Source organism: Gobio gobio (genome assembly GCF_949357685.1).
Source record: "Gobio gobio genome assembly, chromosome: 24".
In the NCBI taxonomy this organism is placed as follows: domain Eukaryota; kingdom Metazoa; phylum Chordata; class Actinopteri; order Cypriniformes; family Gobionidae; genus Gobio; species Gobio gobio.
Window position 1 is genome coordinate 13,292,982 of NC_137120.1, and position 15,404 is coordinate 13,308,385.

The window sequence follows — 15,404 nt, forward strand, 5'->3', positions numbered from 1 at the left end:
AAAATTTGGGAGTGTCTCCAACGGCGGCGACAGATGAGCTCACTTTCGGGGTAGACTACCTGAGGTAGCGATCCATCAGGCCGCCCCATGAGAAGAACACTGGGAGTCACTGGATCTGGGTCGCTGGCATCTGAAGACACATAACCCAAGGGTTTACTGTTAAGGATCCCTTCCACCTCAATAAGTACGGTCCGCAGCACTTCTTCTGGAACAGGCTGAGCACCAACTGTGGCATAGAGTGCGCTCTTAACTGAGCGTATCTCCCTCTCCCACACTCCTCCGAAATGGGGAGCTGCTGGTGGGTTAAAGCGGAAGAAGATCTTCTGTGGTGCAAGGAGATGTTGTAGTTCTTTAGACATTTCAACGAAAGCTTCACGGAGTTCTCGCTCCCCTCCCTTGAAATTTGTCCCCTGATCGGAGAACAGCTCTGCAGGCGTTCCTCTACGGGCAATAAACCGACGAAGGGACATGAGGAAAGCATCCGTATCAACAGAGGTCAGGAGGTCCAAGTGCACCGCCCTAGTTGTGAGGCACTTGAAAATGATCCCCCATCTCTTCTCCCGGCGCCGGCCCACCTTGATCTCAAATGGCCCAAAGCAGTCCATCCCCGTAGAATAGAAAGCAGGCTTGAAAAGGCGCAGACGGGCTGATGGCAAGTCTGCCATCTTCGGCACTGCAGGTTTCGCCCTCCATCGTCGACAGTCAGCGCAGCTATACTGATAGCGCCGAATAGCCTCACGCCCTCGCAGGATCCAGAAGGAGCGTCGAAGCTCGGCGAACACCCGCTCTGGTCCTGGGTGGCGGAGGCGGTTATCAAAGTCTTGAATCAAGAGCGTAGTTACTCGATGACCTGGGTCCAAGATGACTGGATGAAGAGTGGTCAGTTCTAGGCCTTCTGCTCGACGGAGTTGTCCTCCAACACGTATAAGCTCTCCCTTTTCATTAAGCTCTGGAGACAGCGTGCGAAGTCGACTGTAGCTGGGGACAGGTTTCCCAGCTTTCAGGAGGCTGTACTCCTGCTGAAAACTATCCCTCTGAGCCCTCTGAAGTATTAACTGTTCAGCCTGTCGGTAATCTTTAGCTGTGGGCTTATCATTAGAGTTGGCCGCCCCATACAGCTCCTGCACTGTCCCTTCCAACAACTCCTTCCACGAGCCGTATTGGCCCAGGTCTGAAGTTGACTGGCTTGATGCAACAGCGGCGACCCCACAGAAGATAGACTTGCGCAGCTCTGAGGTATCTTCTGCTTGGTCAACAGTGGGGTCCTCTGGCCATGAGTCTGGACTGGTCAGGAGGAAGGCTGGTCCCAGGCTCCATCTATTTGGCTGAATAAGCTCTCGCAGCTTCTTACCTCGTGTTACGTCATCCGCAGGGTTTCTTGCGGTATCAACATATCTCCAGGCATGCCCGTCAGTCAGCTCCTGTATCTCGGCCACGCGGGTGCCCACAAAGACCTTGAACCGGCAGGATTCAGACCTCAGCCATGTCAGCACCGTTGTGGAATCTGACCAAAGAGTTGTCCGATCAATGTGGATGGTAAGCTCCCTCTTCAGCACCTGTGAGAGCTGTGCACCAGTAAAGGCAGCACAGAGTTCTAATCGGGGCATAGAGTGAAATCGCTTAGGAGCGATTCTGGAACGGGCCATCAGGAACGACAGATACACTTCACCGTGTCGGTCAGTGGTCCGGAGGTACGCCACTGAACCATACGCCTCTTCTGAGGCGTCGCAAAATACATGCACCTCTCTCTGAAGACTGGAAATGTCTACAGACTTTGGCAAGTACGGTCGGGGCAGGGTGACTTGAGGAAAGACTTGCAGTTCCTCTTTCCAGTCCTTCCATCGCTGCAGAAGCTCCTGTGGCAGTAGTGGATCATCCCATCCCCTGTGTTTGTCCCAAAGGTGTCGGACGATTATCTTAGCCCTGGTGGTGTAGGGTAGGATGAAGCCCAATGGATCGTACTGACTCGACAGCACCTTGTAGATATTACGCATTGTGGGGACACCGTACTCCACATGACGATGCTTGTAACCAAGAACATCAGTCTTGAAGAGCCAGCTTAGCCCTAGAGTAGATTCTGGGGTATCGATCTGGTTCTGAGCCAGCCACAGCTCAACACTAGCAGAACAACTCTCTTCTGGTAGGTGACTTATTACACCTGGTTCATTGCTGGCCCACTGGCGTAGATCGAAGCCTGCAGACGCAAGAAGGGCTCGTAGTTTGTCGACTAGATGCCTCGCCTCAGCAATTGTGGGAACACTCTGGAGGCAGTTATCTACATAAAAACATTTCTGAACTGATATCCTCACGTCTTCATCTGGCTGGCTGTTATCAGAGACATGGCGCTGTAAGGCGAATGTGGCACAGCAGGGGCTACATGTTGTACCAAACGGTAGCACCTGCCACTCGTACACTGCAGGACGCAGTTAGGGTTAGCACTTTGGGGCCGATACAAGGTTATTTATTTATTTAATTTTTTGCCACGGACTGGCTCATCATGCAGGGACAGCGTGCCATTGGTTTGTCTTCTGAATTGACAGGCCAAAGCGAGAGAGACCTTCCCTCCTCCATAGACTGTGTCCATATTAGGCGCTGTTTAAAAGTTTGGGCGCATGAAACCGCAAAATGCGAATATCCGCGCAACAGCGCTGCCGCCGACGAACGTGCGCTGCGTTTCTGCTGCTCTATGAAGTGATGAACCGGCACTTTGACTCCGAATGTTGTTTTATGTGTGATATGGGAACATTAAAGGTTCTGTGGTGAATCAGCTGAAAACAGCCGCGACCATGTAAATACATCACGAGGTAAATTGGAAAACAGCAATACACACAACAAACTTGTCACTCTAGCACAACCAAATTCAATAGTTTATTATTATTTATTTATTTATTTTCGAAACCATATACCTATGGTAATGAGGAGCATGATTTTACCTGTGACTACCATGCCCATACAGGGGAACCTTTTTTAGTGCTATATAGCACCAATTTTGGTGCTTCAGTGGTTCTTCAGAGGTGCTATATAGCACCTTAGTCAAAGAACCGGTGAAGAACTTCTGAAGAACCACTGAAGCACCAAAATTGGTGCTATATAGCACTAAAAAAGGTTTCCCTATCATTACGAGCCAAGAATCATTTTTGGTGCCATATAGAACCTTTTTTTTTTTTTTTTTAGAGTGTAGGGTAATTCAATTATAATTCAACAAAACAGCTTTAAAGCCTGGATCCCATGCATTAAAGGGATAGTTCACCCAAAAATGAAAATTATGTCATCATTTACTCACCTCAAGTTGTATGAGTTTCTTTGTTCTGCTGAACACAAAAGAAGCTATTTTGAAGAATGTTTGTAACTAAGCAGATAGAGCAACTATTGACTACCATAGTAGGAAAAAAATACTATGGTAATCAATAGTTGCTCTATCTGCTTTGTTACAAACATTCTTCAAAATAGCTTCTTTTGTGTTCAGCAGAACAAAGAAACTCATACAGGTTTGGAACAACTTGAGGGTGAGTAAATGATGACATAATTTTCATTTTTGGGTGACCTACTACAAAGCTTTTTTCTCTGTAAATGTTTTATGAACTTTTTAATAGATCTAATGAAATTTAACAAAATGTTATTTCAATGAGAACCTCATGAAAGATAGATATCATATCAGTGTGTTACATAAATTAGGTGTTAACTCTCGAAAATTTTTATTGTTTTTAAAGGGGTAGTTCAACCAACATGTGAACGTTTACTCACCCTAATGTCATTCCAAACCTCAATGAATTTCTGTCTGTGTAACATAAAAGAAAATCATTTGAGTCTTTTTTTTGTCCATACAATAGGCTATTCAATGGTATAGCCTATGGTTTGGTTGCCAACATTCTTCAAAATATCTTATTTTATGTTTCACGGAAGAGAGAAAGTCATACAGGTTTGGAACGACATGAGAGTGAGTAAATGATGACAGATTTTAAAAGTAAATTCACTTTAATGTATCGCTCAAAATCAGTTGTTTACTGTCAAGTGCATTTCTGTGTGACAAAAGTGCAATATTACGTTTGTTATCTGCATTTGCAGTAAATTCGATAATATCCATCATTAGTTGTCCCTGTCCTAGATTTATTTATTTACTCCAATTTAAGGCCCTAACCCCAGTTAAAACATTCAAGAGGAACTCATGGGCCGGATGGGCTGGATTTGCCAGGGCCGAATTTTAGCCCCAGTCCAGCCCTGATTGAAGCGAATATCATTTATTATCTTTATGAGCGCTGTCTCTGTGCTTAACTACTGCGGTTTTAAGGGAGTTTGGAAAAGTCCCAAAAAGAAGTGAGGCGTTTACCACTTCTAGGAGATCTGCTTCTAAACAGTTAAACACACTTTTGAAAAAAGAAGTGGGGAGTGTGTCAAGGGCGCAGGTTGGTGTTTTAAGGTGCTGTACCGTTTCTTCTAAAATTTTACCATCAATTGCTTCGAAATCAGTCATAGTAACTTTCTGAGTTTGTGGTCTGATCTGACTCACCCCAGAGCAACTTAAGGATGTGCTGATCGCATTTCTGATATTATTGATTTTCTCGGAGAAGGAAGCAAACTCACTGCATTTGCTGTCTGAAAGCATTTCATTGGGAATGTGACTCGGAGGGTACCGCATACTGTATATAGCACTGCTACCATATACAGAACATGTTAAGATATGGTGCTATATAACACCAAAAGTGGTTCCCCTATTAGGAGCTGTTAGGTGGAAAATAATCAAAGATATTTGAAATTGAACAAAATCATCTGCTTTGCTGTTAACTGCCATCCTCGTGATCAAGATATTGAAATTGACTCAACCCCCCCCCCCACCCCCCCCCCCCCCCCCCCCCCCCCACCCCTTAACGCCATCAGAAGGGCCAGTTTGAGTTAGAAAGACAAAAGAATGACTGGCTGGCATGAGAGAATGAATCTCAAAAGAATCTCAAAAGAATCTCAAAGAATGAGAGCTGTTCTTTAGCTCTCTCTCTTTCTTTCTTTCTCTCTCTCTCTCTCTCTCTCTCTCTTCCTATCTATCTCTCTCACAGGTAACATTCTAGGCAGAGGCCTACAGAGCATAATTAAGGGTTTATGTTTTACATTTATTTGAAACTATTTTAAGTGTAACCATAACCAGTATTTGTGTTTCCTTTTAGAAGAGATTTATGTCTATGATGTAATTGACATTTTACATTTACTTGATTGTTAATAAATTGTTACATTTTTGATCCTTTCTGAATTAATCTGTAATTATTAACTATCTCCAATGTGGAACGGTATAATTGCAACAAAGGGTTAAAACGGAACGATTAAATGTATGATTAACCCATTTAATCCCACCGGTCACAATAGTGACCGTAAAAAAATGTTTCATTTCTAAGGCTATAAAAATGTTACTGAATGATCTATCAATGCATTTCCAGCAGATATTGAAATAATAAAGGGTCTCAATGAAATATGTGCAGTGTTGCATGTTTACTGTAAATTGTCACATGACCAGAGCTGTTTACTTCCTGTTTGCGTCAAGAGAAGAGGATGGCAGCAAGAAAGCTCCCAAAGAAAAGATTAGTAAAGTATGTTAACATAAGGATGGAACATAGATTTTTGGTACACATCATGTTTAAGGTGTCTAGTATTGATATATGCATTTGCAATTACTCAACTTTGTTTAATGTGGTCATAGAACTCACAAACATGTCACCGGCAACAATAGTGACCGGTGGGATAACCCATTGTATCTACATGCTAATACACATAGGCTAACTGTTCCACCTTACTTTCTGCTCCTATCTAACTTTCTACCTAATTTTACACAGACACACACAGAAACACACACACACAAACACACGCACATGGACCCAAGGAAGACTAGCTAGCTAGCTAATTCTGCTGCCACCTAACTTCCTACCTACTGCAACTGTCCACACACGCACACACACACAAAGACTAGCTAGCTAACTAATTCTACTTAACTTTCCAAACACACACACACATACGCAATTACAGGTAGGCACCCACACGCACACCACACACACACATGCACACACACACACGCAATTACAGGTAGGCACACACATGCACACCACACACACACACACACGCAATTACAGGTAGGCACACACACGCACACCACACACACACACACACACACACACACACACACAGACCCCAGGAAGACTAGCTTGCTAACACGATGCACTGGTTCCAGAGATGTCGCCATTGTGAGAAACGCACTACCTATGCATGTGAGAAATGTAAAGTACCACTGCACATTGAGTGCTTCAAGCTGTACCATGGAGTGTAGAAAAGGAAAAGAGAAAGACAGGAGAATGCAGTCGGACATAGAGTTCACAAGCATGCACACGCAATGGTTTTTAGACCGCACATACCGTATATTCTATCCCCCTACACTGCCCCTGCCCCTAAACCTACCCATCACACACACACACACACACACTGCCCCTGCCCCTAAACCTACCCATCACACACACATGTTGGGTTTTCATGTTTTATGGGGACTTTCCATAGGCGCAATGGTTTTTATACCGTACATACTGTATATTCTATCCCCCTACACTGCCCCTGCCCCTAAACCTACCCATCACACACACACACACACACACACACACACACACACACACACACACACACACACACACACACACACACACACACACACACACACACACACACACACATGTTTGTTTTTGTGAAATGTGAGGACATTCCATAGGCGTAATGGTTTTTATACTGTACAAACCGTATTTTCTATCCCCTTACACTGCCCCTGTCCCTAAACCTAGCCCTCACAGGAGACTGTGCAGTTCACTTTCTGTGAAAAAAACCTTGTTCTGTGTGATTTATAAGCATTTTGAAAAGTGAGGACATGGGGAACGTCCTCATATTTCACCCTCTTTTTGTAATACCCATGTCATACCCATGTCATTATACACATTTGTGTCCTGATATTTCAAAAAAACATGCCACACACACACACACACACACACACACACACACACACACACACACACACACACACACACACACACACACACACACACACACACACACACACACACACAGAGAGAGAGACAGAAACACACTCACAAACACACTGCACAGGTCAAATAGACCTATTCAGTCTGTCCAATGGTTGATACAACACAGTATCCTACCGGTCACAATTGTGACCGATCATAAAACACACTTTTTCACACACTTTTCCAAGAAAATTTCTAAAAAATTATGATTGATTGTTTCATAGGGATACTAATGACACATGATTTGGATATTTTTGTGTCTGGGAAAAAATTGGGATTAAATGGGTTAACTATCAAATATAGATGACCAAACAACCGGTTGGGATTCTCTTCTAAATGCGACAACTATGATAAATGGAGTCAGATAAAGAATATTATAATCAAATCCATTCTTCCAGCTGAGACACTGAACGCGTGCGGCCTTCACCGCGGTTCACTACCGATCCTTGGAGCGAATTCATGCGGTTTTACAGAGCCAAGAACCACTTTTAGTGCCATATAGCACCATTTTTTTTAAGTGTACTGGATGTAAAATGCTCTGTAGTACCTACATTTTGTAATTTAAGGATGTTTTAAGTTCTACTTCTGTAGTTATGTTGGTGAAAGTAACTCAAAAGTAATAGATGAGTAATGTAACATTACAATTCTGAGACTGTAATATTGTAATGTAACAGTAATGAGTAATCTATAATGTATTACAGTTTGGAAGCAACTTGCACAACACTGCATATGACTGATTCACACACACAATCACTCTCTCATTAATGCATTCAAATAAATGAAATGTAGGTCTACTGTGTTCATTTATCTGTATCTGATGTACAACAAGCAGAAATCTGACCCAAAGTGAACCGTTTCATTAGAAAAAAATATCCCACCTTTAATAGTAAAATATTTTTCAGTACAAACCTTATCAGTGAACTATGAGGGCAAAAAAAGCAAAGAAAAAAAAAAAAAAAAAAAAAAAAAAGACCAAAATAATCGTTCATTAATCATAATCGAGATTATTATTTTTGGTCAAATTGTTACAGCCCAATTTGCAAGTAACAAATATTTCACCTTAAAGCTTCAAGTACACCCATAAACATAAAAAACACACAATAACATTTAAGAAAGTACAAGGACACATAGGTTTAGTCAGGATAAATATATTTACAGTATTGTACATAATAAAATGAAGAGGACTCTATTTACAAAAATGGCAAAAAATATTTACAAAAATGGTGGTTTAACACCATGACTCTCCTAATGCAGATGGCACTGTTGTATGATTATTGAAAAATGTTTATACCACAGGCTAAAATGAGGAAACATTATTAATAACCACTTTGGTTCTTTGAATATTTGTTATATTAATAACAATAGTAATAAAAATTTTCATTGTCCTCAAGCAATGTTCAGAAATGTTTTCTAATTCCCTTATGTCTGTGGCCTCCCAGATTTTTTAAAAATCAGTTTAGATTTGACAATCGTCTAGTCAAGTGTGAACCATAGACTGTACAAAAATATGGACGTAGTGTCCGTGACGTCACCCATAGGATTCTGAAGAGCAGTTTTGAAGTGTAAAGTAGGATTGAGCTGGCCGTTGCCATCTTTGCAGATTCCGGGCAACAGAAACCAGACATTGACCACTTTTACGATGTATGGCATTTATGTAAAGGTAGGATAATTTAGAAAATGTAGTTTATTGATTATTTGTAGCACAGCTAATCCTGTGAAACATTAACTCCCACTGTAGAACAAATGTATTACATCTTTTTAAACTGTTCTCAGCGCTCGCCAAGAAGGTGGATGCCATGTCCAAGGAGAAAGACTGCAACATGGTCAAAGTGTGGCAAAAGAGCATCAAGAATCACCTCTACTGGTCAGCATCCGGTTCATCCAATAGAGAGGAAACGGTGGCAAAATGGACATCTCTTCTGAACCATGTCCAGAATGTGCATGTCCATGAAAATCCACTCTTCCCCAAGTGCCTCCACCCTCCTTCCACTGACAAAAACAAGTGGCTGAAGCCCGGTACGCCGCTATTCAATAGCAAGTATGCTAATCCTGTAGTATACTCTCTGCTGCTATACACTCATCTTTTATGTATTGGTTATTCTCTGTTCTCCTCTAGCAACAAAGGCCATCCACAAGCTGGAGAAGGTGCTAATGAGCAAGCGTGTTCTAGGTGATGTTAAAAAGCTGAGCCCTCTCTACCAAACATCTGCCTTGGAGGGGTTCCACAGTGTGATTCTGCGGTTCGCACCAAAAAATGTGGTCTTCTCATACTTGGGGATAATCTGCAGGTAAATTTGTATAATCATGTTGTCAATATTGTATACTAACAGCCTTTTGCTAACAAACAAGCCACACTGTCTACATGAGTAGCGTGTGCAAAGCCACACAGGTAGAGAGTGATGGGGCAGTGTGGCCATGGCGTAATAATGCTGGAGTAATCCCATGTAAATTCTCATTTCAGACGTTACCTGGCTGCATTGCATTTCAATGAAAATTCTGGCCGTACGCAAGCGAGGACGGCAGCAGGAGAACTGCAGTACAAAATAAAATTTCCCAAGGCCAAGAGAGGGGAACATGTGGTGTCCATGGTGAAGACCAAATATTCTACTGGTTAGTTTATTCTCAGTTGTCTTTTGGTATCTTCATACTAACATATACATGATACTGCATTTATGCATTTAGATTTTGGCACCACCTGAGTGACAAGGTGTAGTACATTTGCCAGCATGACAAGCAGTAAAAACAAAATTTCTACTGCAGTTACTTATGTGCTCTTGCCTGTGTTTTAGAATATGTTACTGAGCTTACGGATACCCTCTTTAACAAGGTCATCCAGGACCCTGCACCCTTTGTGGCTGATATGAAAGCAGTGCCTGTTCCTGGATTCCTGTGCTCACAGTATGAGCAACCTAAGAAATCCGACGCAATTGCTAGCCATGTGTCCAGGTTCAGCTGTCCAGGTTGTGAGGGACCAGCTCTAACACACAGTGACCCAACACCCATCTAACTGGGTAATATATACAGTACATTAGGGTTGTTACAAATACAATATTGACTTGTTGCACAATATATATGGACATGATGGTCCAGATTTGACAGTAAGTTGTGACACATACAATCATTACTCAAAATGGTTTACAGCTGTCTAAAATGTATTTAAAGTATTAATTGTGTACATGGCATATTACCAAACAAGTACAATATATAAAGACTTTTTACATTTTAAATGGGAGGCTTAAAGCCTGTGTACTCCCCATCTTCATCCGGGTACTCCTGGTGAATACGGAGCACAACACAAGAAGGTATGACAACCCTGTTGTGCTTTCCCAAGTATCCCCAGCACCAGGAAACAAAACATCTGTAGGCCAGGGGCCCGTTTCAGAAAGGAGGTTAAGTGAAAACTCTGAGTAGGTTAACCCTGAAATAAGGGAAACTCTGGGTTTTCTGTTTCAGAATGGGAGGTAAGTCAAACCTGAGAAAGCAGGGTAAGTCAAGCCCATTTCTGAAAGAGAGGTAACTTATACTCAGAGTCAGTTACCAGGGTAACTTACTCTGTGAACCTAACCTGGTCAGAAGCAGGTTTTCTTTGGTAAACCCAGAGTTTGTTTCGTTCTCCTCCCCCTTTTTAAAGCACCAGCTGTGTTTAAATACTTTATTCATTCATTCAAACGCCACAAATGCTTTTTTTACTGAGTATTTTGGTCGTATTTCAAGTATAAATATAAAAAAAATATATAAATTTAATTTAATCTAAAGTAAGCAAAGTTTACTTAAAACAAATTAAATTATCTGCCACTTGACAAAAATACAAAGAAATAAAAGCATTCTTTGCAGGAACATTCATTGCTCACATTTTCATCATGAGGACACTGTCAAAGTGACAAAAATGGCATGTCCTTTTCTACAGGATCCTGACGTTCACTTGATAATCCTCTAGAAGTAACCTAATAATTAGAATTTCCTTTAGGATTTCCAGTGGTTGGACGCATTTATGACACTCATATACCCATCATCACACTTTCTGAAAACGGATTACTGTATGGGATGGAAGGATGCTGCCAGATGGTAGTACAAGATATATGGCATAACCACCACCACAGCTGTTAAATATATTTATTTACATTTTTATGGTCAACTTTATTTCCTACAAATACTTTATTCTTTTTCCTGTTGGGTGTTAATATTCTTCCTCCATCTCCTCTTCATCTGTCAGTGGTGCTGGTGTTTGGCCTGAGTAGAAGTCAAATGTTAATGTCATTACCCTGATTAATAAATGTAACAAGTGAGATCAGAGAACATTTCATTATGTGAAAGAGCACAGACCCTTTTCACATTTCTGGCTTTCCGAAGCTGAAGTCGTCATAGTTGGGTTAACTCTAATAGCGGTGAATGAGAGAATACATTAAATATATATTTTTGTGTCTCCATTTGCTCAAATAGCAAAAGAAAAACTCCACAATAGTGATTTCACAACTTTCAAAAAGATGGAAAAATTAAAGTGAGATTGATAACTGCAGTGGAAAGAGAGAAAGATGTTAATTTTCACCATCACCATCACTGCCATAGACACCGTATTAGAAACACTCTCACAGCAGCGGCAACTTGATTTTTGTAATTTGATGCAAAAGTAATATAATACAAAGTATTAGTGTTATAAATGTACATACATAAAAAAATAAATAAAAAAAACGTTGCAGGATTTACGATATTGATGACTATTAAAACACGTCATCACTGTGAAAAGGGTCTATGTGGGAAAAGCTGCTGCACATTGGACACTGAATGATATTTATTTAATATGTCAAATGTTTGTAAAGTCATTAAACCTACACCCATGAAAATGTTATGCTTAAAGCTTTACCTGATTGAATTATGTTTTTTAATTTATTTTTTTAGCTGCTGCCACATTCTTTGTTTGCCTTTTGGATACCATGAAAATTAAACTTAATTAAAATAATTAAGAATTAAACTTGTGTATTGACCCGGAAGTATGCAAACATCTTTTTGTTGGGGGCTGTTGCCATGGTGAATCGTAATTTCGGAGCTCCATTGATCGTGGCTTTTCATAGTTGGAGTGCATGTGCTTAACTCAGAGTCAGTCTACTCAGAGTTGATTGAACTGCCTCAATTCAGCTGTTCTGAATCCCAAAACTCAGAGTTTCCCATCTCAGAGTAAGTCAACTCAGAGTTCAGGTTTAAACTCAGAGTTGGTTGAACCTCCTTTCTGAAACAGGCCCCAGGTAGCGAGCACGACTGTAATGACAAAATAAAAACAAAATGTCATGGCACATGATAATGGTTGTCTTCTGTCTGATAATTGCACCAACAAAAAAAATGTAACTGACCAGCTGGTAGTGCTATAAATGTAATATGTACCATGAAAAATATGGTGTTATTTTCTTTCATTTATAGCCCGTCGACATTTTGAAGGAAATGTTTCTATAAAGAATACTCTTGTTACTTGTTGAGGAGTTTATCTGTTTGCTTAGGTGTGGCCAGGACGAACCGTGAGGGTAGAACAACCCCTGTGAAAAGTGTAATTCATTTGTTTGATTGATGCATGGACAAAAACAGCCTTGGTCTTATTTTTTCTCTCCTTTTTGGTCAGGTCTAAAAGAACGGGAACCCAGAAGATGACTGTTTGATTCATCAACCTGCAGTCTGCCTCAAATCATTCATGTATACATTAATAAACATTTTTTTTTGCATAAATAGTGACTTGGTTCTTGTGTCCTAAAAGGCGGGCATGCCATATGATCAGCACGAACATAATTTCTAAACATTCAAAATTAATACAAATAATTGTATTGTCTAACTTACACAGCTCTTTCCTTCATCTCCAGTGGCCCATGGTCTGCCTGGTAGGTGTTTAGAGCATTTTGCAGGGAGTATGGGTTCAGGCAGACAGGCTCAAGGCCTGGATGGCGAGTCATGCACTGTGGCTGTTCAGGAAGCTCTCCACATCTATTCTGAACCTGTTGGAGTATGTCATAAGGTGTTTTAGTGCTAGAGATCTAATACTCTACTAGTTGTTCATACTTTCAATGGTCATTGTGGGAGATCATTTTTATTTTAATCTTTACATACAGCATTAATGTCTTTGCAGCAGACATTCTCATCCTCTGTGGGCATCGTCCTGCATTCTCCACAGGTGCACCTACAGTTTAATTCACAGTATGACTAAATATATTGACATACATTTGAGTGGTAAATTCTATATTATTAACAATCGTACAGAAAGGTTATCTGATCAATATTCATATATTAACAGGCATATTCTGTTTCTCAGCTTTAGAGCATATAGTTTAATCTGTGACTATAAAGTGGCAAAATACGTTTTAGTCTGTTTTTTATTGGTAGCCCAACTTATTTGGCGAAGTTTATGCTAGTTACATATTGTTAGCTAAATTGCATAAAATTGAGAGGAAAAAAAACTTACCATTCTGTTGCAGACCGAGGGGGACGATGTTGATTATCGAATAGCTGGTCAATGTCCTCTGAACTTGTTTCTGGCTCTGGAGGCTCAAACATGTATGGTTTTGCAAATCCAATTAATACGGTGGCCCAGTAGTGCACAACACAACGAAATTTAAAAAGCATACATAAGTTCACAACACAACAAAATAAATCCACAACACAACGGAATGAAACCACAACACAACGAAATCAAGACACAACACAAAGAAAAATCCACAACACAACGAAATCAAGCCACAACACAACGAAAAATCCACAACACAACGAAATAGCCACAACACAACGGAAATGCTCCCAACCACTCGGGGGCACTCGGAGCGCTATAAAGTTGCCACTGTTCTATAGAGTTGGCAATCTTACAAAGAAATCAATACCACAATTAGTTTCAACAGTATGTAGGCTAACCATTGTTTATCTATGTGAAATATTAATTTTAAATCACATCACCTACATGCATTATAGCTGCATATTTATGCTCGAGAATGCTTTGACCCGATACCACGGCGCTAAGGGAACGTCTGCGAATTCCACCAATTGGTTGAAATGTATAATTTGTATGAATTAAAATTACTTTTTAACATGTAAAAACAGACATGTTAAAATTCCACAGCTTGATTGTATTGGTAAAATTGACTTAATAATGCACAACACAACATTGGAATTTGAAAATTTAAAAAAAAAAAGTTAATTTAATTCATACAAATTATTTCAACTTGGTGGAATTGGCAGACGCTCCCTTAGCGCCGAGGCAGCGGGTCAAAGCGTTCTCGAGTATAAATATGCAGCTATTATGCACGTAAGTGATTTTTAATTGATATTTCATGTCGATATACAACTGCACACTTAGAACTGATCGTAGTGTTTAAATATTTGTAAGATTGGTGAATCTATATAGAACAATGCAAGGAAAACTAACTTTAGCGCACTCTGAGAGTCCCCTAGTGGTCGGGAGCATTTCCGTTGTGTTGTGGCTATTTCGTTGTGTTTTGGACTTTTCGTTGTGTTGTGGATTTTTCGTTGTGTTGTGGCTTGATTTCGTTGTGTTGTGGATTTTTCGTTGTGTTGTGGCTTGATTTCGTTGTGTTGTGGATTTTTCTTTGTGTTGCGGCTTGACTTCGTTGTGTTGTGTCTTGATTTCGTTGTGTTGTGGTTTCATTCCGTTGTGTTGTGGATTTATTTCGTTGTGTTGTGAACTTATGTATGCTTTTTAAATTTCGTTGTGTTGTGCACTACTGGGCCACCGTAAATTAAGCTGCTAGGAGCATCCATTCCGGCTGTAGCGGTGACAGTTGACTGAGGCGGCGGCAGCTTTCCCGCTAGTGGGCGTGGTTTCAGCGCAGTTAGCGGACACGCCCCCAGCGTTTGAGAGCAGAGAATACCGCTCATTTTTTCAAGATTTTGATAGCTTATTTTATTTACTTGGCGACTTTTTTTATCATTCAAATTTGGCTGGGTGGTTAATAACACATTCTTCTGTGGTTTGACAAACTCAGAACACATACTTAAGCCGCGTTTCCACCGAAATTACCCGGAACTATTTGTACCAGGAACTTTTTTCCCAGGAACTTTTTCTCCCCCAGACCTGCTACAATCTGCGTTTCCACCGCGGTCTAAAGTACCGGGGAGATTAGGCAAATTAGTCCAGTGACGTGGGAATGCGCGCGACTGCTTTCTCCCAGTTACCGACGGTAATCACTTTTGCGCGATACTGTCTGCAACAATAACAAGTGTAGGTGATGCAAGCAGCGCTGCTTTGCTGATTATGCACACACATTACCAACACTGTTTATTTAAACGTGCACTTTCACCTGGTTTGACCATTTTAATGCAAAATGGGATGATGGGCAATCCAAAATCTGAATGTGTTGTAATAGCTCAATTCCAAAA